We start from the raw sequence: 25,098 nt of genomic DNA on the forward strand, positions 1-25,098 counted from the left end.
GGCGTTCGCGCCTTCATTTCGTGCCCAAAAACGCTGTTTACTTTGACTAGTGGTGCGTAGGCACAGTGTACACAGCTTCACGCGGTAACGCGTGTTTAAATAGTGTGTTGCATTCCTCCTTACCGCTTGTTTAAATTGTGTGTTACAGTCCCCCTTTTACAGAGCCCCTCTTGCACGCTTACCTTAACTTTCAGGTCTCGTGCAAATACGTCCTTTTCCTCCCGGCGTCTCTCCCGTACTCATCTATCAACAGATCTGTTGCTTAGCAACAGAATCCTGCTGCACTCTAAGCTACGGCGGCCATGTTTGGCTCTAAAGTTCTTTTTTGTTTTATATTAAACTCTAAATACTGTATATTTTGCGAATTCCAGAGTTGCCATTTATTTGTAGTAAATAAAACCACTGTATGTTAATTTTCTAATTGTCGCGAGACAAATTACCGCACATTTTTTCGCACTTCCTATTGACGTCTAAATTGCATTATCAATGGAAAAAAACGTTTTAATTTGATGACAACTATGTTCAAATATTGTTGTCCTGATGGATCACCTAAGTAGTTCCAATTTCTGAGTATCGTATCATGTTCCCGGTAGTCCTACTTCAGGTTCTCGTCTGGCGGCCATATTTTGGGCAAATTTGGGAGTTGAATAAATAGAAATATGTGATTATGTTCATTACATCCATAACATGGTGTTCCATGGTGAGATCTGATCTGTCATACCTAAAGTGTTATTCCGAAACCATATTTTAATAATGCTAAATGCGAGTGACACCTAATACCATACATCTCCTATTTTCTAACAGATTTGGGTTCTAACAGTCAATACTGTCGTTATATATTCCATGTTTCACAGTAAAATGCTTCCAAGTATGTTGCTAATTCAACCTATTTTACTCAATTACATCATTCATATTCCATGTTTCACAGTAAAATGCTTACAAGTATGTTACTAATTCAACCTATTTTACTAAATTACATCATTCTCATCCATGTTTTACAAAAAGGAGGCCATCTCATTGTCTGTGTTGAGGCCTTTCTCCACAGCTCGAAATGTGCAAATTAGTTTTGCTTCTTGTTGCCTAAGTTTCAGTTCTTGATCTCCGCCTCTTGGACCCAAGGTCACTTTCTTAAAACCAACAAATCTCAGCGATTTCTTTTATCATCCATCTGGTGCATCCTCTGCCAGTGCTGGGCTAATGGAAAGTTTGTGTCTTGACTTCCTATAGTTGATAAATGTTCCCGTATTCTTGTTCTGAGCCCCCTGATGGTGCTGCCATTGTATATCTCCCCACAATGACAGATGATGGCATACACTACATATTTCATCTTGCAGTTAATACAGTCTTCAATTTTCTGCGTAGTCCCGTTTATCTTTGAAAGTTGTTGAATTGTTTAATGCATACTTGCACATTATGCAGGTACCGCATTTACAAAAACCTTTCGGTAGTGCTGGGAGCCATGGGTTTGTGTTAGCATTCTTCACCTCTGGGAGGAAGGACGGATTTAGAATACTCTTGATCGTTCTCGCGCGCTTGTAGACCATAGTTGGGCTGTCATTGATGTATTTTTTCACATTAGGATCCAATTTTAGTAAGTGCCAATTCTTGTTCAGAATCCTTCTTAGAACTCCATTATCAGCACAATAGGTAGTGATGAAGCCGATTTTCCCTTCTTGTGCTGGTTTTTGATTAGTGATTAGAGTACTCTCTCTGTCAAGTTTCATTGCTTTCTCCTGTGCTTTCGCTATTGCATTCTTGCCATATCCTCTCGCTTTAAATCTGTCTGTGAGTACTTTGCATTCATCTCTGAAGGTTGTTTCCTCTGTGCAATTTCTACGAGCTCTGATGAATTCTCCCTTTGGTATATTTCTGATCACATAATGTAGTGGCAGCTGGTGGCATATAACGTTGAGTTCGCTTCTGTGCTTTTTCGAAAGGTTTTAGTTTTTAATGAGTTTTGCGAGACATAGATATTCATGTCTAAGAAGTTGATTTCTTTTGCACTTATGTTGCCAGTAAATTCAATCCCCATTGTATTTTTGTTTGCTCTTTCTCCTAAAGTCTTCGTCCGTCATCCTTCCCTTTCCAAATCAGTAAAACATCATCTATGTAACGTATCCATAGTATCACATTTGATTCATAAGCCTCATCTGTGTAGATGTGTTTGTCTTCGTACATAGCCATCGTCAAATTCGCCAGTGCCGGGGCATACCTTATCCCCAGCGCCACACCTCTGGTTTGCCTGTAATAGTTTCCATCGAATATGAAGACATTATTTTGTAATGTTAAAAGTAACATTTCCTTTAGCATGTTCACCGATTGATAATTTGAAGCTGTTCCCTTGGAGAAAATGTAGTCCACAGTCTCTATGGCAGTGTCATGTCTGATGGATGTGTAAAGTGCTTTTAAATCCCAAGTGGCTAATAGTCTTCTTGCCAATCTATTGTGGCTAGTTGATTAATTGCTGAAGTTGTATCTCTTAAATATGATTTGGTTTTGATTGCAAGGGGTCTTAGGATGTCATCAATATAATGTGCCATATTAATTGTGGCCCAACCAATTCCACTCACTATTGCTCTCCCCTCTGGAATCCTTTCATATTCCTTGTGGATCTTGGGGGGGAAAAAGTATATTGTCGGTAAAGTTGGTGGTTTCATGTGCAAAAACGTCCTCTATTCGTCTGTAATAAGTCCTTGTTTATGCCAAGTCATGATTGCATCTTTTAAGTCTGATAGTATTTCCAATTTAGGGTTACATTTAAGTTTAATGTAGCAGATTGGTGTGTTTAAATGGTTCATGGCCATTTCTACATAATCATCCCGTTCCATCACAACTATCTTTCCTCCTTTATCTGCTCCTTTGATAACCAGGTTATTGTCTGTCTTTAACTTTTGAAGCGCCATTCTTTCCATAGTTGTCAAGTTATCATATGTACGTTTCCATCCTTTATTGGTTTTGTGTTTTGTGTCGATGTAATCATTCAGGTCTTTAGTGACAGCTTTATAAAAGGTATCCACAAGGTTATCTGGCATTAGTTGCGGAGTAAATTTGGATTTGGCTTTCATTTCTTTCGTTGTGAGGCCAGTTTGCCTTATTTGGAGTTCTTGTATAGTTTTGTGAATTGGTCGTTCATCTGTCTCTTGTATAGACCGTAATAGATGTATGTTTAAGTCCTCAATGGTAAGTGTGCTTCTTTCTGCTGTTGGTTCCTTAGTGTGATGTGCTGAGACTTGTGTGTCAAAATATTTTTTCAGTTTGAGTTTTCTTACGAATTTGAAAAGATCTATATGGGCTTCTATGTTCAGTATTGCATATGTTCCTTTGGGCTCGATTCCAGTCTGATTTAATGTTTTGGACTTCACTGTGGATCTTCCTTCCGATTTTAGGGTTGGATTGTACTTCTTCCTGGGAGAACAGCGCTGTCCGGAGCCACTCTTGTTCTGCCATGAGTTCCTGAAATTGTGGCATGTCCGTCCCTATTAAGACCGGTACAGGCAAGGCAGGCATAATGGTGGCCCTTATGTTCGTAATTATTGTGTGAGTACCTAGTTTTATTTTGCTGGGCGAGTAGATCTTAACATCTCTGTGTACGCACCGAATGGGACTACATATAGGATTAATTGTATCTGCTTCACTTACTTGTGGACTTGGCGCTGTCTGTTGGCTCCCACTATCGGCGAGGGCCTGAGTGGCCTTTCCATCCACTGTCACTTCCATAGTGTAGGACGGTGGCAGTCTGCGATACTCCTGTGTTTGCAACATTCCAATTTCCATAGGTTCTGGCTTACTTTGTCTCAGACCATACCTGGGAATATGACCCCACTCACTGCATTCATAACACTGGTGTTGCCTAGGAATGGGATTTGCCAAGGGAGAACGGAATTCGGGTTTCACTGTTTTTTGTTCTCCTTAGGACCAAGGAGATGTCAGTGGGTTTACATGGCTGGGTTCTAATTTATTTGGGGTCACTCTGGAGACCCGATATAACCCTGCCTTTTGGTAGGCCGTGCTTATGTCAATAGCCTCCTGAAGAGTGGGTCTGTGGTGTTGCCGCAGCCACCTCTGGACTGGCGGTGGAAGGGCTTCCACAAATTGTTCTAGCAGGATTGTGTCTTTAATTTGAGCGACTGTGACCATCTTGGTTTGTAACCATTTCTCAGCCAAATCCTGGATACGATAAAATAGTTGTCTCTGTATTTCTCCAGTTCTTCACTTGGTGTCTCTGAATTGTAACCGGTACGTCTCATCATCCATACCCAGTCTTTCTAAGATCACCTTCAACTCTCCATATGGGGTGTCTCCTGTGGGGTTTTCTGCTTGATAGGCACCCTGCGTAGTACCTGTAAGGGATGGTGTCACATAATGTCCCCAGCATTCGGGTGGCCATTGGGTGTTCCGGGCGATACGTTCAAAATTGGTAAAGAAAAAGCATGGGTCTTCTCCCGCCTGGTATTTCTGCAGGATCGCTGGTGGGGGGTGTACTCATGTGGAGCCGACAGCCTCTCCATGTTGTTTGATAGCTTCCTGTTTTTTTTGCCTAGGCAGCCCCCTGGACCTAGGTCGCTTGTCGTAGTGCTTGCCTGTCGGCTTCTGCCTGATGGCTTTGCACTTGTATTTACTGTTGCAGCTGCTGCTGTCCCTCAGCAAGGGATTTTATCAACGTCTCCATAGCGGCGTTCCTCGGATCCCACTGCTGCCATCACTGTTATAAGGAGGAGATGGGAGATGTTTGTGCTGTTAACGAAACTTCCTTTATTCAGGGTTCAATATACAACAAAGTGTTGCTGTAATGTCCTTCTTGCAGCTGCTTCTTCAATACGGATGATTCCGTCGGCTCCTGGCTTTCTGGAGCTTAGCATGTCCAAGGGGAAACTTCCTGGAATGCATTGTCGTAGTCTGGGTCCTTTGATGTGGGGATCACAAAAGACACAATGTATCAGGCTTTGTTGTCTTTTATCCCCCATTTCCTCCCCATCCACCAATCGCCTCTCTTGTATTCCCACATCGAACGTAAGTTTTTAAAGCAATGGCCCCTCCCACATTCTTGTATATTGCCTGCTCAGACTCCATAATGTCTCCTTCCGTGCATGTACTGGTCAATTATTAAGTAAACCACTGAGCTGTCCCAGTGCCATTTCTTTGAGCCCTTGTAAGTGTTCATACTGTTCTGTCCCCTATTCCTTCTCGGGAAAGCCTATTGTTTGTAATCAGTTTCTTTACTTTGGTCAACGCGCTGCCTCGATGTCCCTTGCAATGGTGTTACTGCTGGCTGCAAAACGTTTCTCTGGGTTGTTCCGCCTTATCTTGGCTTTTTCTTGTTCTGTTGTTGTCTACCTCTGTTAGTTTATACTTTGCCCACAGGGAAAAATGTGGGTTGTCTGTCACGGGACCTTGCTCTCTGGTGACTGTACTCCGATTCCTGCCTTGTAGGGTGTCTTGTATCTGGAACTTGATATCTGGAGATTGCACTTGCATACCAGCCTAATGAGGATACCAAAACCTCTATATCAGTCTCACAAATAGTTCAAGGGATTTTATTGAACCCTTTGTGTGGGCCCTAAAGCCGTCCCTCTCCTTCTCATCTCCTGTGGGTTCCCTTCCCTAACCCAGGCGTCCGGATCTCCTGGTTAGTTCTACTGAACAGCAATCCCTACTGTCTTATATCTGTCTTAAATTAGCTTTGGCTCCCTAAGTGCAGGCTCACTGACTCCCTCAAGGACTTCCTAAGTTTCCCTACTCTTGCCAAAGGTTGATATTCTAATAGGGATTGGGGTAGTGCCTTGCAATTGCTCTGTAGGATTCAGCTAGCTTCACTCATGCCCACAATCACCTTACCCTGCTATTCTACCTGCTTCCTCTCCCTTAACTCCTCTACCAACCTTCTTTCCCTTTGATATTTCACTCCTGATTCCACTCTTGATGTTTAATCTCGTCCCTCTTCTCTCGCTCTGCCAGCTCCCCTTCTTGGTCTGCTACTGCTCCCTCCACACTATAACTGCTGCTCTTTCCACACCACTAATCCTCCCACACTACTGCTACTGCTCCTCCTACTCTACAGTACCTCCCACACTACTAATACTCTCCCACTGCTACTCTTCCCACACCACTACTTAAACACCCTCCTTACCATCTAGAAGAGCCTTCTCACATTTACTCCTTAAACTATCCTTTCTACACATTTACCTCAACACACATACACACTCATACTGCAGAACCAGTATCGAGCCTAAGTCAATTCCTCACCTCCTCCACGAACCTCCTCCATATGTTGACACTTCCACCTTCATCCTGATGTTCTCTTGGTCCACCTTCACCACTGACCTCAGCCGGATAACCCACACTCTATGTTCCTATCCCCTGTCCTGATTGGCCAGCTTTCCCTAGCCAATCTGGTTCTATTTTCCCCTCCTTGGAGGTGTATGTGCTCAGGGAAGTCTTTAAAAGGGAGCTAAGCCCTGCCCAATTTCTGCACAGGAGCTCACTGCGGAATTACCATGGCAGCGCTGGAAGTTCAGTGGTACGGTTCGTTTTTAGGTACACAAGGACTGTCTTGATAAGTATGGGGAATGGCAAACGTTTTCTTCCTCGTCCCTTGTGGTTTAGGGGCTTGTTATTTTCCAGTGTAGGATTCCTGCGCGGTATGTTTCCACATTATAGCGGTGTACGATTGCAGCCTGTATGTATCTCTTGCTGTCGCTGGTTGCTGCGCCCTGTTGTCTGTGGCGCTGAGGCTGTGTTTGGTGTTTCGGCATGGGAGCGGTAGGTCTGGATGTCCTGGTTTTCTCTTCTCTGCTTTGGATTGGATGTGTGAGAAATAAGAAGATAAGGGCCTGCAGAGAGACATGCTGCCACAAGTGCAGGGGACATTAATTGGGTCCCTCTCTTTTGTCTCTGGTGCCCTCATGCTTAGAACTGGTAAGGATAAGGCCACATTGGCCCTCTGAGTTTGTGAAAAAATTCTAGATTTAGTCCAATCAATGCCCAACCCTGCATATCTACCAAAGTTCCAAATGTCTGATATCAATGGGTCTAAGTTAATTTGTGTTTCTTTAATATAAAGGAACCATATTATTTGTGTTGTGTGGCAAACCAGAAGGATGACTCAGACCACAATGGGTCATGGTATATACGTGTTTATTCCAATAAAAGGAAAAATGCCTAACTGGCCCTATCACTATGAGGGAAATTCCCTACCTTCTCAAACAAAAACTAAGGGTGTTCATCGTAGTCCAAAATAAAGAGTCCCGAGTCCAAATTCCTAACTACCAACTGGCCTTACCCCTTTCGAAAAACCTATCTTAAAAGTAAAAGAGGTTTGCACAATAGCTTCTGCATGGGCTTCTGTCTACCAGTACTTTTCTCAGTCGCAAAAGTTCAGATAGGATATCCCTATTTGGTAGGCAGTCCAAGTGTATAGTTTGTCGATTAAAATATAATTATCTTTTATACAGTTCTGTCTTTGCCCCTCTCTGGGGAACAAAAAACAATTACTTTTGCTGTATCTCATTTGTTGTTTACCACTGGCTAAATTCCTCCAGGATCAATTTAGCTTTTACGACTAGTAAAACTCCCTCCAGGATTACTTTTGCATGTATTCTCCTTTATCCCACCTCTTGTGGCACTGGGACTTCCCAAAGTTCTGTGGCTCTGTGGTAGGTGTGTTACCTCTCAATTCAAGCACTTTGACACTATTGTTGACTTCCCCAGCCAGGATACAAATCATTTGCATTGCTTTGACTCCCTGGTACACAAGACGTGTGTCCATGTAATTCTCTCACTTTCTGATTCAGAACACTGTTTCCCCAGCCTTCATAGATAGTGTTTGTGTTTCTTTCACTGTTTACATGGGGTGGCATGCCTGTTCCATGCTTTCAGGCTTTCATGCTCACAGTGACATCTCCAGCCTTAATATGCGATATTCACAACACTCTCATTCCAGATTACCTGGCTCTTGTGCCTGTTTTGGTTTCCCATTATTTCTTACCGGGAATGGTTTCGGCAGTCTCTGACTCCACATCTTGTCGCCTTCGCTGTCTGTCGTAACGGCGAGAGCATTCGCCTCCTTTTTAATGCTTGTCCCGCTTGGACCGGTACTTGCCGTGTGGAGTTCAGAGACCTGGGTTGGGCTCCTTGCTTGTTTCTGGTTTTCGCGTTGGTTGCTGGGCGCCCGGCCGACTACTTAGCTTTACTGGCCACCCCACCAGAAAAGACTGTTTGCTTTCCTGCTCAGAGTCTCCTGCTTGGTCACTGTACATGCTGCATAGCCTCCAGTTAGCTGGTCTTGCTCCCGATTTACCACTGCTGGCTCCACGGCTGTACGTAGCTCCTCCCCTCTAGGACATGTTTCCAGAGGCTCACGCTTGGCTTCCCCAGTGTAGCGAATCCAGAGATGTCGTCACTTCTCCCCAGGGGGATCCCCATACCATGAGGCCACAGTGATGAGGCCGCTACTTGGTGGTACCCCCTGGGGGTGGTACTCAGCGGGAGGATCTCATTTGAGGAGACCTCCTTCTGGGGACAAGGGAGAACATCTCGGTAGAGCGCAGTATGTACACCCGTACCCTACACGCTCCCTGAGTCATTAGACCCCTCTGTTAATACACTCCCATGAACAGGCTAGGTCTATGTAGTTCAATAATATCTCTAAAGTTGAAGGTACTGGGATGAAGAAGATCCTTAGGGATTTGCCTGACCCTAGTACTGGGATGAGCTGGCCTCTAAAGGTAGTAAGGATTGACTTGTCAGCTCTCATTGCAGGTGTGGAGGTTGCACCAGGGTCGGGTTTCCGAAATAAAAAGGAAACTGAAAAAGGACCTGGTGTCGTCTCATTTGGCCCATGATGAACCCTGGAGTTTCAAATCCCGTGCAAGAATGAAGAACCCTTTCCAAACATACCAGGAACTGACTCCTCCATTGTCATAGAAGTATTTCCGTCAATAGTTTCTGAGCTATTTCCCTATCCCTCAGTAAGGAGTCATTACACATCCATATCCCCTGCTTCATGTCGTCACCTCAATCCCGCAAGTCTATACAGACTTGGTCATGGTACGACCAGGGTACTGGAGCCACTATCGACTCAGAGACCAGCCCCCTATGAGGGCAAGGTCTATGAAAAAGATGTCTATCCTGGAAAAGGAGTCATGTACCTGTGAGAAATAGGTGAATGGTGGGATTCTGTCACTCCCAGGTCTTGGTTAATCCACTGGAATCTCTTGGTGTCTCCCCTTTTCGATGTTGCTTCCACCGTATCTTTCATTCTTTTCCTATCTCTATCAGGGTCGAGTACCATCTTAAAGTCCCACCTACTATCAATGAACTTTCAATGAATCCCATATGTTTGTCTTTCATCATTTCCCAGAAAATGATCTTCCCCTCATTGGGACAGTAAACCGTTCCCACAGTTATCGCCTTACCCCGTAATTGCCCCCTTAAAAAGAAATAGCGGCCTTCAGGGTCTGTTAGTTCCTTCTCCGCCGTCAGTCCCAATCTACTTGAGGTAACAATTGCTACCCCCTTTTCTTAGTCTGCCGATGAGTGGAATACGTCTCCGATAAATTTTGATTTCAACCCCGGTTCTTTCCCCTTCACCCAGTGGGTTTCCTGTAAAAAAACAACAAGTCGAGCCTAGATCGAATTCCGTGATCACCAGTGAACATTTTGTGGAGAGTTAACACCTGTGGCATTTAGAGAGTCATCACCAGGCATATCCCTGGGTTAGCCATTCAAGATGGGATAACGTTCCCCTAATGCCACTCCTGGTTGTACTAACTGTTGCTGGAAGGTCCTCCATCCAAGCACCTGGGAGACACTACTATTACCCATTGTAGCAATCAGTAACTCTTTCAAAAACATATGAACAAAAAAATACCAAATAAGCCCAATACACCACCCCCTTGTGTCCAGTCACTATGCATAGCCTTTCTCAGGCCCTGAACAGGGCCACCAGCCGCTCCCAGAACATTGGGTCTATAACTGCCACAACGCCGCCCCTGAGGCCCTACCTTGTTCCCCCATTGTGAAAAAAGAAGCATCCTAATGGAAACCTTTGCCGTCGTTCACCCCGCTTATGAACACCCTTCTCATGCTGTAGCAGATTGGCTATGGCAACCCCGTTCTTCCTTCATATAGCATTGGGTAAATAATAAGTATCAGTCAATCCCAGAAAACTGCAACCAGATTCTTAACCTTAGAAGGAATGATATCCGCCTGAACACGACAATTGTTGAGATTCTAAAATCACTAATATGTCGGTCATGGATTCCCCCTCGGGGTGTGAGGGGGTATTCAATTTTTTGAATTTCCTTGGTCCTGGAATGCAGCCTTGCCCCTTCTAGTCCACTCCCCACTGGTTCGCTCCAGCTCTTGGATCTGATCGCTTCCTTTTCCCATGAGTTCACCGATGAATCATGAATTTTATCTACTGAAATCAATTTGTAGGGAAGCCCCTCATATTGAAATGAAATAGAAAAACGAAATCCCCAACGATATCTCACGCCTTTCTCATTAAGCCATTTTGTGAAGGGGATGCACATTCCATCTCTCGATAGTGTAAACGAGGAAAGGTCTTGGAAGATCGTTAACTTAGTCTCGCCATGAATGATCGGACCCTCCATTTGACTGAAGTGCAATACTTCTGGACCAAACACTAGATCAATTCCACCAATGGAAGATTCTAATGTATTCGGGGTCCGCTCATGGAAGATTCTAATATAATCGGGGTGATTGTCACCACGATTATATTTCTTCTATTAGTGGAATTGATCTAGGGTTTGGTCTAGAAGTATAGCACTTAAGTCGAATTACATTTTGGGCACGAGTGTGAGAATCATTTCAGATGCAGTATGCATGAAGGAAACTTTTATGAATGATGTTGAGTGTTTTTTTGGAGCAATTGCTAGCCCTGAAGAAGGCCTTGATTGGTTAAGAGATTCTAAGTGATCTGGCCATGGCTGATTTTTCCGCGGCCGGAATGTTCGCATGAGAAAGGTGCGAACTACCAAAAGTTTGCACCTTTCTCATGCGAACACACTTACTTACTACGGGGGCTGCAGGGGTTTCCCCTGCAACCCTCGCTCACTATACTGCAAAGTATAGTGAGCGGTGTGTTGCGGGGGACACACCCGCATCCCCCGCAGTCATTTTTCTATTTTTTTTCTTTTTTTTTTACTTACCTGCAATGCTACCACCAAAGGTTCGAAATTTTGATGCTCGAACCTTTGGTGGTAGCATTTTTCGGTTATTTTGTACGGTCAGACCTTTCCTTTTCGGTCCGATCATACAAAACCGGTTAAGACATGGGTTGGCAGTTATTGCTGTTTTTTTCACTGATCGTATTTGATTAAAATGCCCAAAATGTCTTTGAGCTATTAATGTTCGATTCTTTGACTGGTCCTACTTGAAGCAGAGGCTATTAATGTACAAATCCTATATCTTTACACACCTGAGGCAATACACTTAATTGTAAACTTTAGCATGCCCACTAGTAATATTTGCTCAAATGAATAAACAACCATTAGTCGTACTATTAGAACAACGTTTACAAATATTTTTTGATTTGAGAACATTAGCCTGCACCGTATCTAGATAGGATTGTGAATGTTAGCATCTGCCACACTTATGACTGATCTATGTAGGTCATCATGTTAAATGTCATATAACCCACTAACCAATATAAGCTCAAACTCTCTGCATACTTATATCAATGAAAAACTCACAAACCATCTCTCGCACAACAAGCTGCACACACTTCATCACACCGCAACACACAAGCTGCACAAACAGCACACGCGGACTGACACCGATCCAATACTTGCATCAAGTTCAGCACCCAGTGTCCGAGTTGAAGCTGCCAACAGTATACCAACCCTCTCACTATCCTACTCCCTCTTCACTTTACTAACCCTTCCCACCTTCTTGTTTACAGATCCGCCAGAGCTCTATATAAGTACCTTTAACATAACATTTGAGCGCATGCATGTCTAGACTTGTATGTATATATATATATATATGTGTGTGTGTAAGTGATCAAGCGCTCAGTTGAGCGTGAAACGCGTTGTGGGTGGGCCGCTTACCGGGCGTCCTGCCTCTGTCTGTCTTGCTGTTTCCCCAGTCTCCCCCCCCCTTTTTCTTGCTCTGCACACACCGTGCAGGTTATTGTTATTATTAAAATAATTTTTACATTCTTCACATATTGTGTGAGCATTGTGCATTCTTTCTGGGGGTCCTCTCCCCTTTTGGGATTGTGGGACCCTTCTGGATCCATGCTGAGTGCGGTCCGCCTTTCTTCCTTCAGTTTCTCTGGTATATATATATGTGTGTGTGTATATATATATATATATATATATATATATATATATATATATAAAATTACACGGCCCGCGGTGGCGGCCATGTACTTATGGTTAAGTTGCTAAACCCATAGGAAGACCACTTTTTCGGCGGCTTATTACTTTTCTCCCCGTGGACGAATCTTCACCAAATTTTGCCAAAAATGTATATGGGGCACGCTGAATTGTTGGGTGAGGTTTTGTGGAGGGGGGTCCCAAAAATGTTTTTTCCCCATAGACTGAATGGGGAAAAACTGCGCATGTCTACAGCCCAAATGGCTGGACGGAGTTTAACCAAATTTGCTGCAGGAGCGGGGGCTTAAAAATCCAAGCAGTACTTTTGTTGCAAAGAACTGATGTGTACGTCTCGAAAAATTAGTGATATCTGGCTCCGCTGCGCGGACCCATTTCCCTGTTCGCTCCGCAGACAAGTCTCATTGGCTTGCAGTATGCCATGATGGCGGCAAACATTGGACACGGCCGGTGGTTGACTGGAGGGAAGCGTGCTGTGCATCAAACCTTTTGGGAAACACTGCCATGGTGTATCGGAAGACAGTGCGGCGGCGAAAGGGCCTGGCAAACAGACTTTACGCCATGTGCTGATGGGAAGAAGGGATGGAAAGGGTGGGGGAGTGAGAAGTGCTTCATCTGAGATATGTCATTAGGTGGAAGAAGACAGTGGTTTGCCGGCAGTATCCATGCGTACTGCGCCAATTTGCTGGTCCCTCCACAGGCGTCTACCATGTGTGGTGAATGCAGGCAGCCTTCGGTACGGCACGATAACTCCTGCAGTGACCTCGTGCCGTGGTGACTGGTGGCAGCTCAATTGCAGAAGGGGAGTGTATTGCACATGACATGAACATTGTAACATAGTGTGTACTACGGCGCGTTGCGTGTGGTAAGCCTGTAGCCCACACCATGCATGGGTGGAGGCCTTGCACCGACAACTATGTGTCATGGGTGTACGTAGGTTTGACATTGTTGCCTTCTGTGTGTGGTTCGTCAACATTGCATACATTGTTCGTTCCATGGGTGTGGTGATTGTAAGCGTATCCTACAGCATTTAATCTTTGGCTCCAGCTAATGGAGTGAACAGTCTTGCAGTGGTTGCTGTGTTGGAATACTGTCATTATAGAATCTAAGTGCCAAGGCCTTGACCACACCCACTGCAGCAATGTAGGTTTGACTCTGCATATCTCAGAGGGTGGAGACATTCAAAGAATGGTTGTGAAGCACATTTTAGACTTGATAAAGCACCAGAAGTGCGCTGACAGGCATATATTATTGGTTCCATGGGTGTTGTCATTGTTGGAACATCCTACAGTTATTGGTGTATGGCTGGAGATGGTGCAGTGACAAGTACTGCAGTGTGCCCACTGGGTGCTTTGTTGGAATACTGTCAGTATAGAAGAGGGTAGCCTTGAAGTGGCTGTTGTATGTGCTTGGATACTGCAGTATGCCAAGTGGGTGCAATGTGCAATTAGTGTGTGCATAGAAGTGGATAGAGTTGAACTGCATATTTTATAGGCTTGGGTAGTGTCTATTGCGCGGAGTGCTGACTACTGTACTGCACTATGAGGTATTGGTTTGTGCACTGAATAGAGTGCTGGGAGCAGGGCCACTGTTGCAAAGAATGTTTTGGTCTGGTTGGCAGTAACACTATAGTATGTGAATGAAAGTGGGTAAGGGTGCCGGAGGCTGTGTTATGTTTGTAGATTCTGCTAACTGTTGCATGTTTCTATGCATAGCGGTATTACAGTGCAGAGGTTGGGTACCAGTGCTGATGGCTGTGGTACGTGTGGATTGTGGTACTTGGTGACATGTTGCCATGCATGGCTGCATTACGTTGCAGTGGGTGTGGGCAGGGCCTAGACTATTGGGTGCATGGCCAATGGCTGTAGGCCATGCACACAAGAGCCATGGCGTTGACCACACCCACCACAGTAATGCAGTTTTGACTGTCTCTCTCAGAGGGTGGTCACTTTCACAGAATGGTTGTGGAGCAATTTTAGACTTCATAGAGCAGCAGAAGTGAGCTGACATGCCTATATTGTTGGTTCCATGGGTGTGGTCATTGTTAGAACATCCTACAGTTTTCGGTATATGGCTGGAGATGGTGCAGTGACAAGTCCTGCAGTGTGCCCACTGGGTGCAGTGTTGGACTACTTTCAGTATAGAAGAGGGTAGGTTTGTAGTGGATCTTCTATGTGCTTGGATAGTTTGCTTTGTGCAGCTTGCTGAGAGTAGGCCCAATGTTGGGAAGAGTTTGGGCTTTGGTTGGCAGTGACACAATACTTTGTGAATGGAAGTGGGTAGGGCTGGCAGAGGCTGTGGTATGTTTGTGGTATCTCCTAACTGTTACATGTTTCCATGCATCGCTGTGTTATGGTACGGGGGATGGGTAGAAGTGCTGATGGCTATGTTACGTTTGTGGATTGTGCTATCTGGCCATATGTTCGCATGCATGGCTGCATAATGTTGTGCTGGGTGTGGGCAAGCACTAGACTCTTGTGTGCATGGCCAAAGTCCTGATGGGTGCCGCTCTGGATGCTTTTGGATGCTGACATTGTGGATTATTTTGCAGACTTTGACTGGATGTGCGTTGGAAGCACACGCGCTGTGCACTAGGAGTGTTTAACGGTAAATATGAAGTGCTGTAGAAAAATGATAGTGTTGGATGCAGAGGTCTTGGATGTCATTGCTGCATGCATGTGTGAATTCTTCACAGTACCCAATGAGGGAGTGCTGGAAAAAGAACAGTGGAAAGAGGAAAAGGACTGTCCCTGCTTTACTGGGGCGCGGCCTTCCCCGTTGCTGGGAAAGCGCACATGCTACTTCCTGCCATTCTGAGCATGGTGGCCATGGAAATGGAACTGTGGGGATTATCCTATCAGGTGGTCAGGTTGTGGTTCAGAGGAAGGGGCGGTACTACTTTTTCTCAATACTCTCTGTAATGAGGTTGGTAGAGATTGAGAGATGGACAGTGCTGATCGTGGGTGATACCTTTGTGCAAGATCTGCACAGGTATGCCGTGCAAAGAGGCGTTGCTGCTAATTTCGGGTTGCAAGGAGTGAACGCTTTGTGGAGCAGTCTGTATCAGTGCATTTTCAGCAGCATGGTTCGCCTTTGCAGATATGTGGCTTCTGTCGCTATTGTTCAAGTTGTTGTGGTGCATTATGGAGATCAACATTTGGGTTACATGTCGTGTGGATGTTTGCTGCGTCACCTGAAGAAGTTGATGAATGCAGTGATGCAGATTTTTCCCACTGCCAAACTCGTTTTCCCATGCATTCCATCAAGAGGAGTATGGGGTGTAATTTGTCCCCACCCAGAGCTTAGAAAGTTTCTTTTAAATGGAAGCATGTGTGCATTTATGTGCACTGATGGGATGGTCTCCACCCACTATGAGCTCATGAAGTCGCAAAATATGCACTTCTTCCATGCAAATGGCATTTCTTTGAACGACATTGGCAATGCTATTACCTTTTACACTGTGCAAGAAGCGTTGAGCAGAATTCAGTAAAAATGTAAGTAGACGAAGCAAATTGAAACTCCTACAGAAAGAAAAAACAAAAAAGTTCTTTGAAAACACGTTACACGTGAAAAAACATGAAAAAACAACAAAAACATTTTTTCAAAGCTGCTACTAAAGACCCAATTCCCTACCCTGTTGCAAATTTCTCCCCCCTCCCTTCCAGTTTCTAGCAGTAGTTTCAGGTTTACAAGTGCCAAAGCCAGGCCTTTTTAGGATGGCCGGCATGAAAATGGGACTGTGGAGGCTAAGCCTTTGCTCAATAAGGTTTCTGGTTGTGGTGCATAGGCAAAAACTGTGGCAGAAGGTCTATTTGTACACAGAAATGTGTAAGGCTATGGTTGACGTGTGCAAGGTAAGGGGCAGGCATCCTGTTTGTATGAATTCACTGTATGTACTTGTTTTAAGGTGCTAAGATACATTCAGTGCTTCTTTTTTCTGATATTTTTGAAAATTGTGTAGGAAATGGGTTGCTGCGGAAAATAATTCTGTGAAGTGTACAATGTAAGTGGCAGGCATCCTGTTGTTGTTCATGCAATGTGTGTATGATATCATGTGATGTGCTATAGTATATGACATGACATAACATGCCTACACACAAGCCTTTGAAGGCATGACAAGGCAAGGGAGGGGGAACAGAGGGGAGACTGGGATAACGATCCTACTAGGCCAGGTGTCACTCAGATTGCGCAAGTGCATGGGTAGGGGGAGGGGAAAGTGCAGTACATGGGAAGAAGAATAAATAACAATAAGTAAAAATACGGCCCGCTGGTGGCAAGTGTATGGATAACTGCAGATATCAGGTGGTGGTGGGACTGTTAGGGATACAGAAAACAATCCCCAAGTGTGGGAGTTGCCAAAAAGGCAGTGCAGGGTATGACTGGCAGGGGGAGGTGCCCTGGGCCCAAGATGAGAGGGTGGCCAGGTAACCAGTGCTGAATCTGTTTCAGCAAGGAAGTCAGCAGGGGAGAGGAGGAGAAAAAGCAGAAGCAAAGAGAAAGGTTTTAAGGTGCTTCTGGAACTGGAGATGGTTCTCAAGTTTCAGGGAGGCAGGGAGATGTTCCAGAGGGAGGCCCCAGCCGAAGAAAGACATCTACCACCAACTGGTTGCTTGGAGAAGCGACTGACCCTGAGGGGGGTTGGAGGCGGATGAGCGAAGAGCTTGGGCAGGGGAGATATTTAGGAAGTGAGAGTTGAAGGTATTGTGTCCCCAGGGCCCAGAAGAACATGCAGATAATGCAGTGGGTTTTGACCTTAATCCTTGCAGCCACTGGGAGCCAGTGCAGACATTTCGGTCCCGGAGAGATACGATCCCTGGGATTGAGGCCAAGGACAAGTCACGCAGTCCTGTTCTGGATGAGTTGCAGAGGGCGGAGAGTAGAGGCAGGAAGATTTAGAAAGAGGCTGTTGCAATAGTCCAGCCTAGAGAGAACCACAGCTGTGGAGACAGTGAGCTTCTGGGAACTTGGTGTAGATTGGTAAGCTACATTCAGTGCTGGTTCAGGTGCGATATCTTTAATTTATGTAGAAGATGGGTTAGTGCGGAAAAACATTTGTAGCATTGTCGGAAGGAAAAAGATAGTTCCTGTTTGGATATTACAATGGGCGATATGGGTAAATGAAAACGTAGAAAGCATATACCATTGAAGTACCACTTGATGGTAGGTGATGGGAGAAAAAAACAGTATGTTTTTTAAGTATGTAATGGACGTTCAGTGTCAGATACCGTGCTCAGGGGTATTTATTTCATACCTCTACTTTGTGGTGATGGGTGGCCATGTGGATGTATGTGAGTGCAGAATTTTTGCATAGTTTTACTGGACTTTCTACTGGACTGCATTAGAATGACACGACACTTGCAGTCTGAATGTGTAACGGTACATATGCAGTGTTGTACAGAACTGATAGTGTTAGATGCTGACGTCTTGGATGGGATTGGTGGATGCGTGTGTGACTATTTAACAGTACCCAATGAGGTAGTGCTGGACAAAAAATAGCGTTCAGGGAAGGAGGACTACTTCTGCTTCACTGGGGCGTGGCAATCGCAGTACTTGGGGAAGCGTACGTGCCACATTCTGCGCTTCTCACTATGCTGACCAAGTGAAATGGGACAATGGGGATTATTTAATCAGGTACAGAGGGTGTGGTTCACAGGAAGGGGCGGCAATACTGTTTTTATTACTCTGCGTAGTGAGGCGGGCTGAAATGGAGTAACATATTGTGTTGGTTTTGGGTGATGCATTTATGATAGATCTGCACATTTATGGGCAGGAAAGACACTACGATGGCTAATTCGGTTTGGAAGGAGTGGACGCATTGTGGTGTACTGTCCATGTTCGCAGTTTCAGCGATATGATTGCACTTTGCAGACAAGTGGCCAATTTCGCTACTTTTCATGTAATCTTTGTGCATTATGGCGGTATGCTTTTGGGTTACATGGCTTGTTCACGTTTGTTCCATCAACTGAAGAGGTTGATGAATGCAGTGAAGAGGCTTTTTCCCACTGCCCAGGTGGTTTTTTCAGCCATACTACCAAGAAGAGTATGGGACTATCCTAATGTATGTTGTTCCCAGCCACAGGCTGGAAGGGGTCTCATCAACAGAAGCATGTGTGGTTTCTTGTCCGCTCGTGGGATGTTCTTCTGCAACAATGACATAATTATTTCGTGAAATGCAGAGTTTTTCCATGCAAATGGCATTTCTTTGTCTAGCATTGGTGATGCTCTCTTGTTTGCCCATCTACAGGAGGTGTTGAAACGTTTACTGTAAGAATGTGGGGAGAAGAAAACAGAAAACACTATAAAAACTGAAAATAAAGGTGTTTCTCTAGAAGCAGCTAAAAAAAGAAAAAGAAAAGGCTCAAAAGGCTCAGAGCCACCACTCTAGACGAAATCCCCTAGCCTGGTTGCAATTTATTCCCCCACGCTCTCACTCAGCATGAAAGCCACATTTGGGGTTTTTGAGGATGGCGGTCATGGAAATGGGACTGTGGAAACTAAGGGATTGCATAATGACATTTCTGCGTGTGGTGTGTACGCAGAGGACTGTTGTACAGAACTGATAGTGTTACATGGAGAGCTCTTCAATATGATTGGTGGATGTGTGTCTGACTATTTAACAGTACCCAATGAGGGCATGCTGGAAAGAAGATAGTGGAAAGGGAAGAAGGACTGTTTCTGCTTTAATCGGGCGCGGCCCTCGCCGTACCTGGGGAAGCGCACGTGCCACATGCTACCGTTTTCAGCATGCTGCCAATGGGAATGGGACAGTTGGGACTATAGGTACTGACAGTGTGGGTCACAGGAAGGGACGTTAATACTTTTCTCCATTACTGTGCGTAGTGAGCCGGGCTGACATGGTTGCCATTACTTGCAAAGGTAATGTAGCAGAGGAGATTTGGTCCGACATCAATTACAGCTCAAAACTATGTGGCCCGCTACTCTGTTCTGAAAAGTTACAAACAGATTGCGGAGTACCTCTGTGGTGTGGCCTTTTAATTTTTGTAGGGCTGTTGTGGAGATCTTGCGTGCGGAAAACAGGCCTACATTGTTCAAACAAATGCATACATGTGCAATGGCACATTGTGGGGTGTTTGTAAGCATGTACTTTCCCGATAACAATCCGTAGATTGCAGAACACTGTACTTTCCCGCTGTCCTAGGGTCCAGATCGTGTCCGCGAAATATGGGCCCACGCGCAGCCTGGGTGTGGTCGCATGGTGATCTCACTAATGTTCTCGATTGGGACGGCTGTCTGCAGGACGAATTTTGTGCGGAATACTTTGTGCGTATGTGCATAGGTGTCCTATGCACACCATTGGGATCTCTGGACTGGTTAATAGTGCGACACACGTGCGCCGACCATTTTGGGACACGCTGGGTGTTTATACGGTTTAGCAGGTGGGATATTTATGTGTGCAGCTACCTGTAGGACGTGGGTGGGCGGCTCGAACTAATTAAAGTTTGTCACAAGTTTGTTCGCATATGCTGCACAGGGGCAGTGTCACCAGGAGACAGAGGAAGAGATACACACGTGTGTACTTGTGCAACGGACAAACATCTGCTCCTACAACTAATTATAGGTGGTTTACAAGATGCGGACATGTGGGTTGTACTGGCATTGTACGGATGACTCCATTGTGATTGCGGATAGGCCGGGCAGGTGCAGGGTACGTAGGACAACTCCCTTTTGCTTAATTGCGGTCATTCCTATCAGTACTGTGTGCCGCTGAGTCATAACGCATTTTAAAAACAAAGCAAAAGCCACATATACTCTCAGCAACAATTTAAATATCAACATTTACTTCCACACATTCATACATATCATTATAAAAAGGGAAGGGATACTTATTGTGGGGAATTGGGGATTTGCAGGGGTTGGTTGTGAGGGGAGGAAGGGATTGAGGTATAAGCGTAATGTCTCTAATCACACAGATTTACAGGGGATGGCGGGCTGTGAAATGGGAAAGGGGTACACGTGTAGGTCGGGCAGTGGTATTTTATTTTGTCCATAATGTGTCCTTGTACGTCATCTTTTAAGTCTGCAAAATTTTTCACCATTTCTTCCATTTTGGCTTCCAGGCTGTCCAGTTTGCTATTTACAGAGTTTCTTTCCTTTCCTGTGCCCGTTTGCTGTTGTGGAAAGGGTGCTGCTTGTGCTGCCTTGCTTTCCTTTCCAATATGTTCTCTTAAAGAAAAATAAATCTGTTGGGTGTATATGGTGCATAAGATATTACATATTTTACGTTTTAGACTGCGATGCGTACCAATGGGGTTACTATCGTGATGTCATCAATGACATTTGTGAGGTCATCTTTGATGTCATGGGTGTTAGTCCTTGCAGTGCACCGTGATAGCGTGAGTTATGGTTGCTTAGCATACCATAACAGGCAAATTTCTGGGGTTTTTCGGTTCTAGGTTTTTTAGTAGTGCAACTTAACCATAACATTCCTTTTAATAAAGTTTTTTGAGTGTATATATATATATATATATGTGTTTATATATATTTCTGAGGCATGTGGAATGTGCTAAAATCACATGCTGTGCATAGGCCGACATCTAGTGGAAGCTGCAGAGTATTAGTTTGTTTTTCGAAACTCGAAAATGGGCGTCGACACAGGGCGTGCCAGTAATACTATCCCTAGTGTGACGTCCACTGTACCCATGATCCCTCACGCGTGTAGGACCTTCAGATTGTTTTTTTTCCGCCATACTTGTCGGAAGCATTGTTGCGGTGTTCCCTGGCTTTCTGCCATTTTGATAAATTTCCCCGTTCTTTCACCCCCACGTCGAGATCCCGAAGATCTACGCCGGTCCGAAGAACAGACTACCGTCGACACTCCACGACAGACTTTGGGCCTCGGAAGGCCTCTGGCCTCGGCCCTGCAAGTAGGGACAGTGGAGGGTGGAAACATACTCACACTCGTTATTATTTCCTACATACATTGGCCCGCTGCCATAAGGTGACATATGGAGAGTACTCCCTTTAAATTTTGCCCCAAGTGCAACCGCAAGTACCCTTGGGTTGACAAACACACCACCTGTAATCTCTGTTTGCCTACGGACCACCCCGAAGCGAACTGCACAGCGTGTAGCCTTTTTAAGGCGAAGACACTAAAGGACCGCTCCACTAAACGTTGGGCCCATCACGCCAGGCAGCTCGAGGCCATGGAACCGGTGGGATCCTTCAGTGATGGCAGCAACGCCGCCCTTTCGGATGGCGAAGGCACATGGGCGTCGAAAGACACCCAAGCGCTAGTCCCCAACCTCGGAGGATTGTCCGGCGGGGCAGTAATGGGGACCACACCCGGCGACACGAGCGCTACCCAGACTACTACACCTAAACACACTAATCCCAGCCGAGACTCGACACGCGTGCCGAGTTCTCAGAAGAAGGAGGCACGTAGAGAGCGGTCCACAGAATCAGTGTCCTCGGGGCATTCCAGGTCGAGATCGCCTCACGACACACGGCAACCATCCACAGTTGCCAAGAGTGCCTCGCTCCCCAAATTCACAGAGGTATGGTCGTCAGAAGACTAATCCAACCTCCACCCCCAAGCTGCACGCTTAGAGTCGGCTCCGGCAGCCCGATCAGCGTCTGCCTCCGAGAGTCGACGTTCACACTCGAAAGATTCAGAGAGTACCATACACACCCTCGAATCTCGACGCCAGGCGTCGAAAGATTCAGAGAAGGTCAAACCATCAGGAAAACACTTCTACTCATGGTAAAGGGGATAAACAGCAGAAAAAGTCATCACACTCAACTTCTGCACCCCAGGTACGCAAGGACAAACACAGGTCTTCAGATAAGGATAGATCCAAGACCCCTGTCACTACACCCAAACATATCCCTCCCACTCCTCAGGATAGCGAATAGAAGCAGAACCTCAACAGGAGGTTGTCATCCCCAGTTCTAGAGAATGGAGCACTGAGGACATAGACAAGTTGATGAGAAGAATGTCTTCCTTGGCTAATTTATATGAAATAAACCCAGAGCATTTTCTGAGCTATCGGAGTACCCCGGACAATGCTACTCCTACAGGATCCAAAGACCCTCAGCCTCCTAGTGAGAGACCTCGGGTTGAGACTCCAGATCAAGGCCTGATTTCAGACCCTTACTACATTCAGCCTTACCATCAGTATGCTGAAGATCCAGACATACAGATGCTGGACGACCAAACAGGGGTCGATTATTATGGAGATGACGAGGACCAGGATGATGATGAGGAGGAGGAAGATGAGGTAGAAGTCTACAATATAGACTCTCCTGTTCGCAAATAACCACAGGTCACTGACTCACCCGTAGATAACCAGCCCCTTCTAAATGAGGTCTTAGCTAGAGCTGCAGAGCACTTCCACATAGACACTCAGGGGGTTCAAGAAGAGAGGGACTTTGCAGAGGAGACCATGGGGGACAGAAAACCCATTGCCCAAACCATTCCAATTCTGAAGTCCATTGAACGCAGAATTGATCCTTCCCTCCTCACCCCTAATCTCACCAGGGCTGTCAACCCCAGAATTGAAAAGATGTTCAGGGCCGCCCAGTCCGACCCACTTTACATAAGGGGTCAACTTAAGCCTGACTCACTGGCAGTCACTACCACCAGGAAAAGAGCGGGTACTCCCCTAGCATCATCTGAAGCTCCCCCAGACAAGGAGAGCAAGAAAATATGTATTCTAGGAAGAAAAGTGACCTCCACTTCCGCTTACCAAGCAAGAATAGCCAATACCACCACTCTGCTGGCAACCTATAATTGCCACCAGTGGGAGCAGGTAGCTGCTCTCATTGCCTCCGCACTGGAACCACTAAAGGGCCAGTTAGCCCAGATCGCGTCAGGCTACCCTTATTGACATGCCGATGGAACCGAATGTCTTTTTTTGGCAAAGCAGTAGAGGAGGCACTCAAAACTGCCAAAGACGAGTACGATACCCTAAAGTCCCTGGGACAATTGACTAATAAGCCCACGAACCAAATAGGGAATAGTAATTTTCGTCGCTCACTCGGCCAAAATTCCCAGAGGGGCTCCAATTACGCACAGGGGCAGGGTACTTTGTGGGGTGGCAACCAACAGACTACCCAAAGTTATTGCAGAGGTAACAAGAGGAGCCGTGGTAGAGGAAGAGGCAGACCAGGCAGAGGCGGTACGCCTCCCGGCACACAGTGACGCTCCGCTCAGGGTCCCTTCCCATGCATCCCCAGTAGGGGGGTGCATTTCCAACTTCACCCAGGCATGGGAAGGGATCACATCGGACAGATGGGTGCTGTCCACAGTGTCCGCAGGATACTGCATCGAACTGCTGGAGCGCCCCCGCTACCACCCACCACTCCCTGGACCACCAAAAGATCCTCCTCGAGGAAATCATCAATCTTTTTGCAAAGGACGCGATAGAACTCGTCCCGGGCAACCAGGTAAACAAGGGTATTTATTCAACTTACTTCCTTGTGCCAAAAAAAGATTTGACAATGCGCCTAGACTTACGCCCTGCAAACAAGTATGTCAAGCCCCAAAAATTTCTGATGACTACTCTCCAAGAGGTAATCCCCCTCCTGAAAAGAGGAGATTACATAGCAACATTGGACATGAAAGATGCCTATTTTCATATTTCCATGTTCCCAGCACACAGAAGATTCTTGCGCTTCAAGGTGGACACAGTTCAAGGTGCTGCCCTTCGGTATAGCCTCGGCTCCAAGGGGATTCACCAAGGTACTGGTGGTGGCGGCAGCACACCTACGCAGGGAGGCAATCCCAGTGTACCCTTACCTGGACGACTGGCTCATCACGGGGGAAACGCCAGTAATTTGCAGATCCAACATCCAAAGAACTATCGACCTCCTCTTCGAATTTTGTTTCTCTATCAACAAGAAAAAAATCAAGCCTGGTGCCAAGCACCTCCAAACAGTTCCTAGGAGCTGTCCTAAACACTCAAGCGGGGTTGGCCTTTCCATCAGAGGAAAGAATTCGGAATATACTACTGCAAATTCCTCAATATCAGTCCGGTCGTCAGATAAGGGTGCACAAAACGATGCGTTTGCTAGGCATGATGGCGTCATGTATTTACCTGGTTCACCACGCGTGCCTGCGCATGCGACCCATGTATGAATGGTAGGCGAAACAGTGGTCTCAGGCAAGTGGTCAGTGGGACGATCTAGTGGTCGTTTCGCCAACACTTGTACCAAGTCTTCACTGGTGGACGAGAGAGAACCTGTCAAAGGGGAAACCCTTTTTCGATCCGGAGATACAGGCTGTAGTCACTACAGATGCGTCCCTATAGGATAGGGGTGGGGAGCACACCTCCTTCACCACACAGCTCAGGGTCTCTGGTCTCACACAGTGGGCAATAATCACATCAATCTGCTAGAGCTTCTGGCAGTCTTCAGAGCACTTCGAGCATTCGAACCCCACCTGTTGAACCTGTCAGTGCAGATCTTAACAGACAGCACGACAGCTATGTTTTACATAAATAAGCAGGGAGGGACTTGTTCGCAAAATCTGTCCAGGCTTGCCCAGAAAATTTGGACATGGGCACTCAGACGGAACATTTACCTGTCATCTCAACATGTTCCAGGGGATCTCAATTCACTAGCAAACGCTTTAAGCAGAGATGCCTAGGATTCGCACCCAGGTTCCCCCAGCCAGACTCCAGGGTGAACGCCCTGTGGATCAACTGGTCAGGGATGTTTGCCTATGCTTTTCCACCAACGCCTCTCATGAGGAAGGTGGTCAACAAGATTCACAAAGAAT

At 45.8% G+C, this 25,098-nt stretch overlaps 1 protein-coding gene across 2 annotated transcripts in view; it reads left to right on the forward strand.

The window, feature by feature from the left end:
• The window catches only part of DUS2 (dihydrouridine synthase 2), a 1,290,787-nt gene that overhangs the window by 619,002 nt on the left and 646,687 nt on the right, over window positions 1-25,098 (forward strand). The window lies entirely within an intron of this gene.

The sequence above is a fragment of the Ambystoma mexicanum genome, chromosome 1q, assembly GCF_040938575.1.
Source record: "Ambystoma mexicanum isolate Mex_15411 chromosome 1q, UKY_AmexF1_1, whole genome shotgun sequence".
Classification (NCBI taxonomy): domain Eukaryota; kingdom Metazoa; phylum Chordata; class Amphibia; order Caudata; family Ambystomatidae; genus Ambystoma; species Ambystoma mexicanum.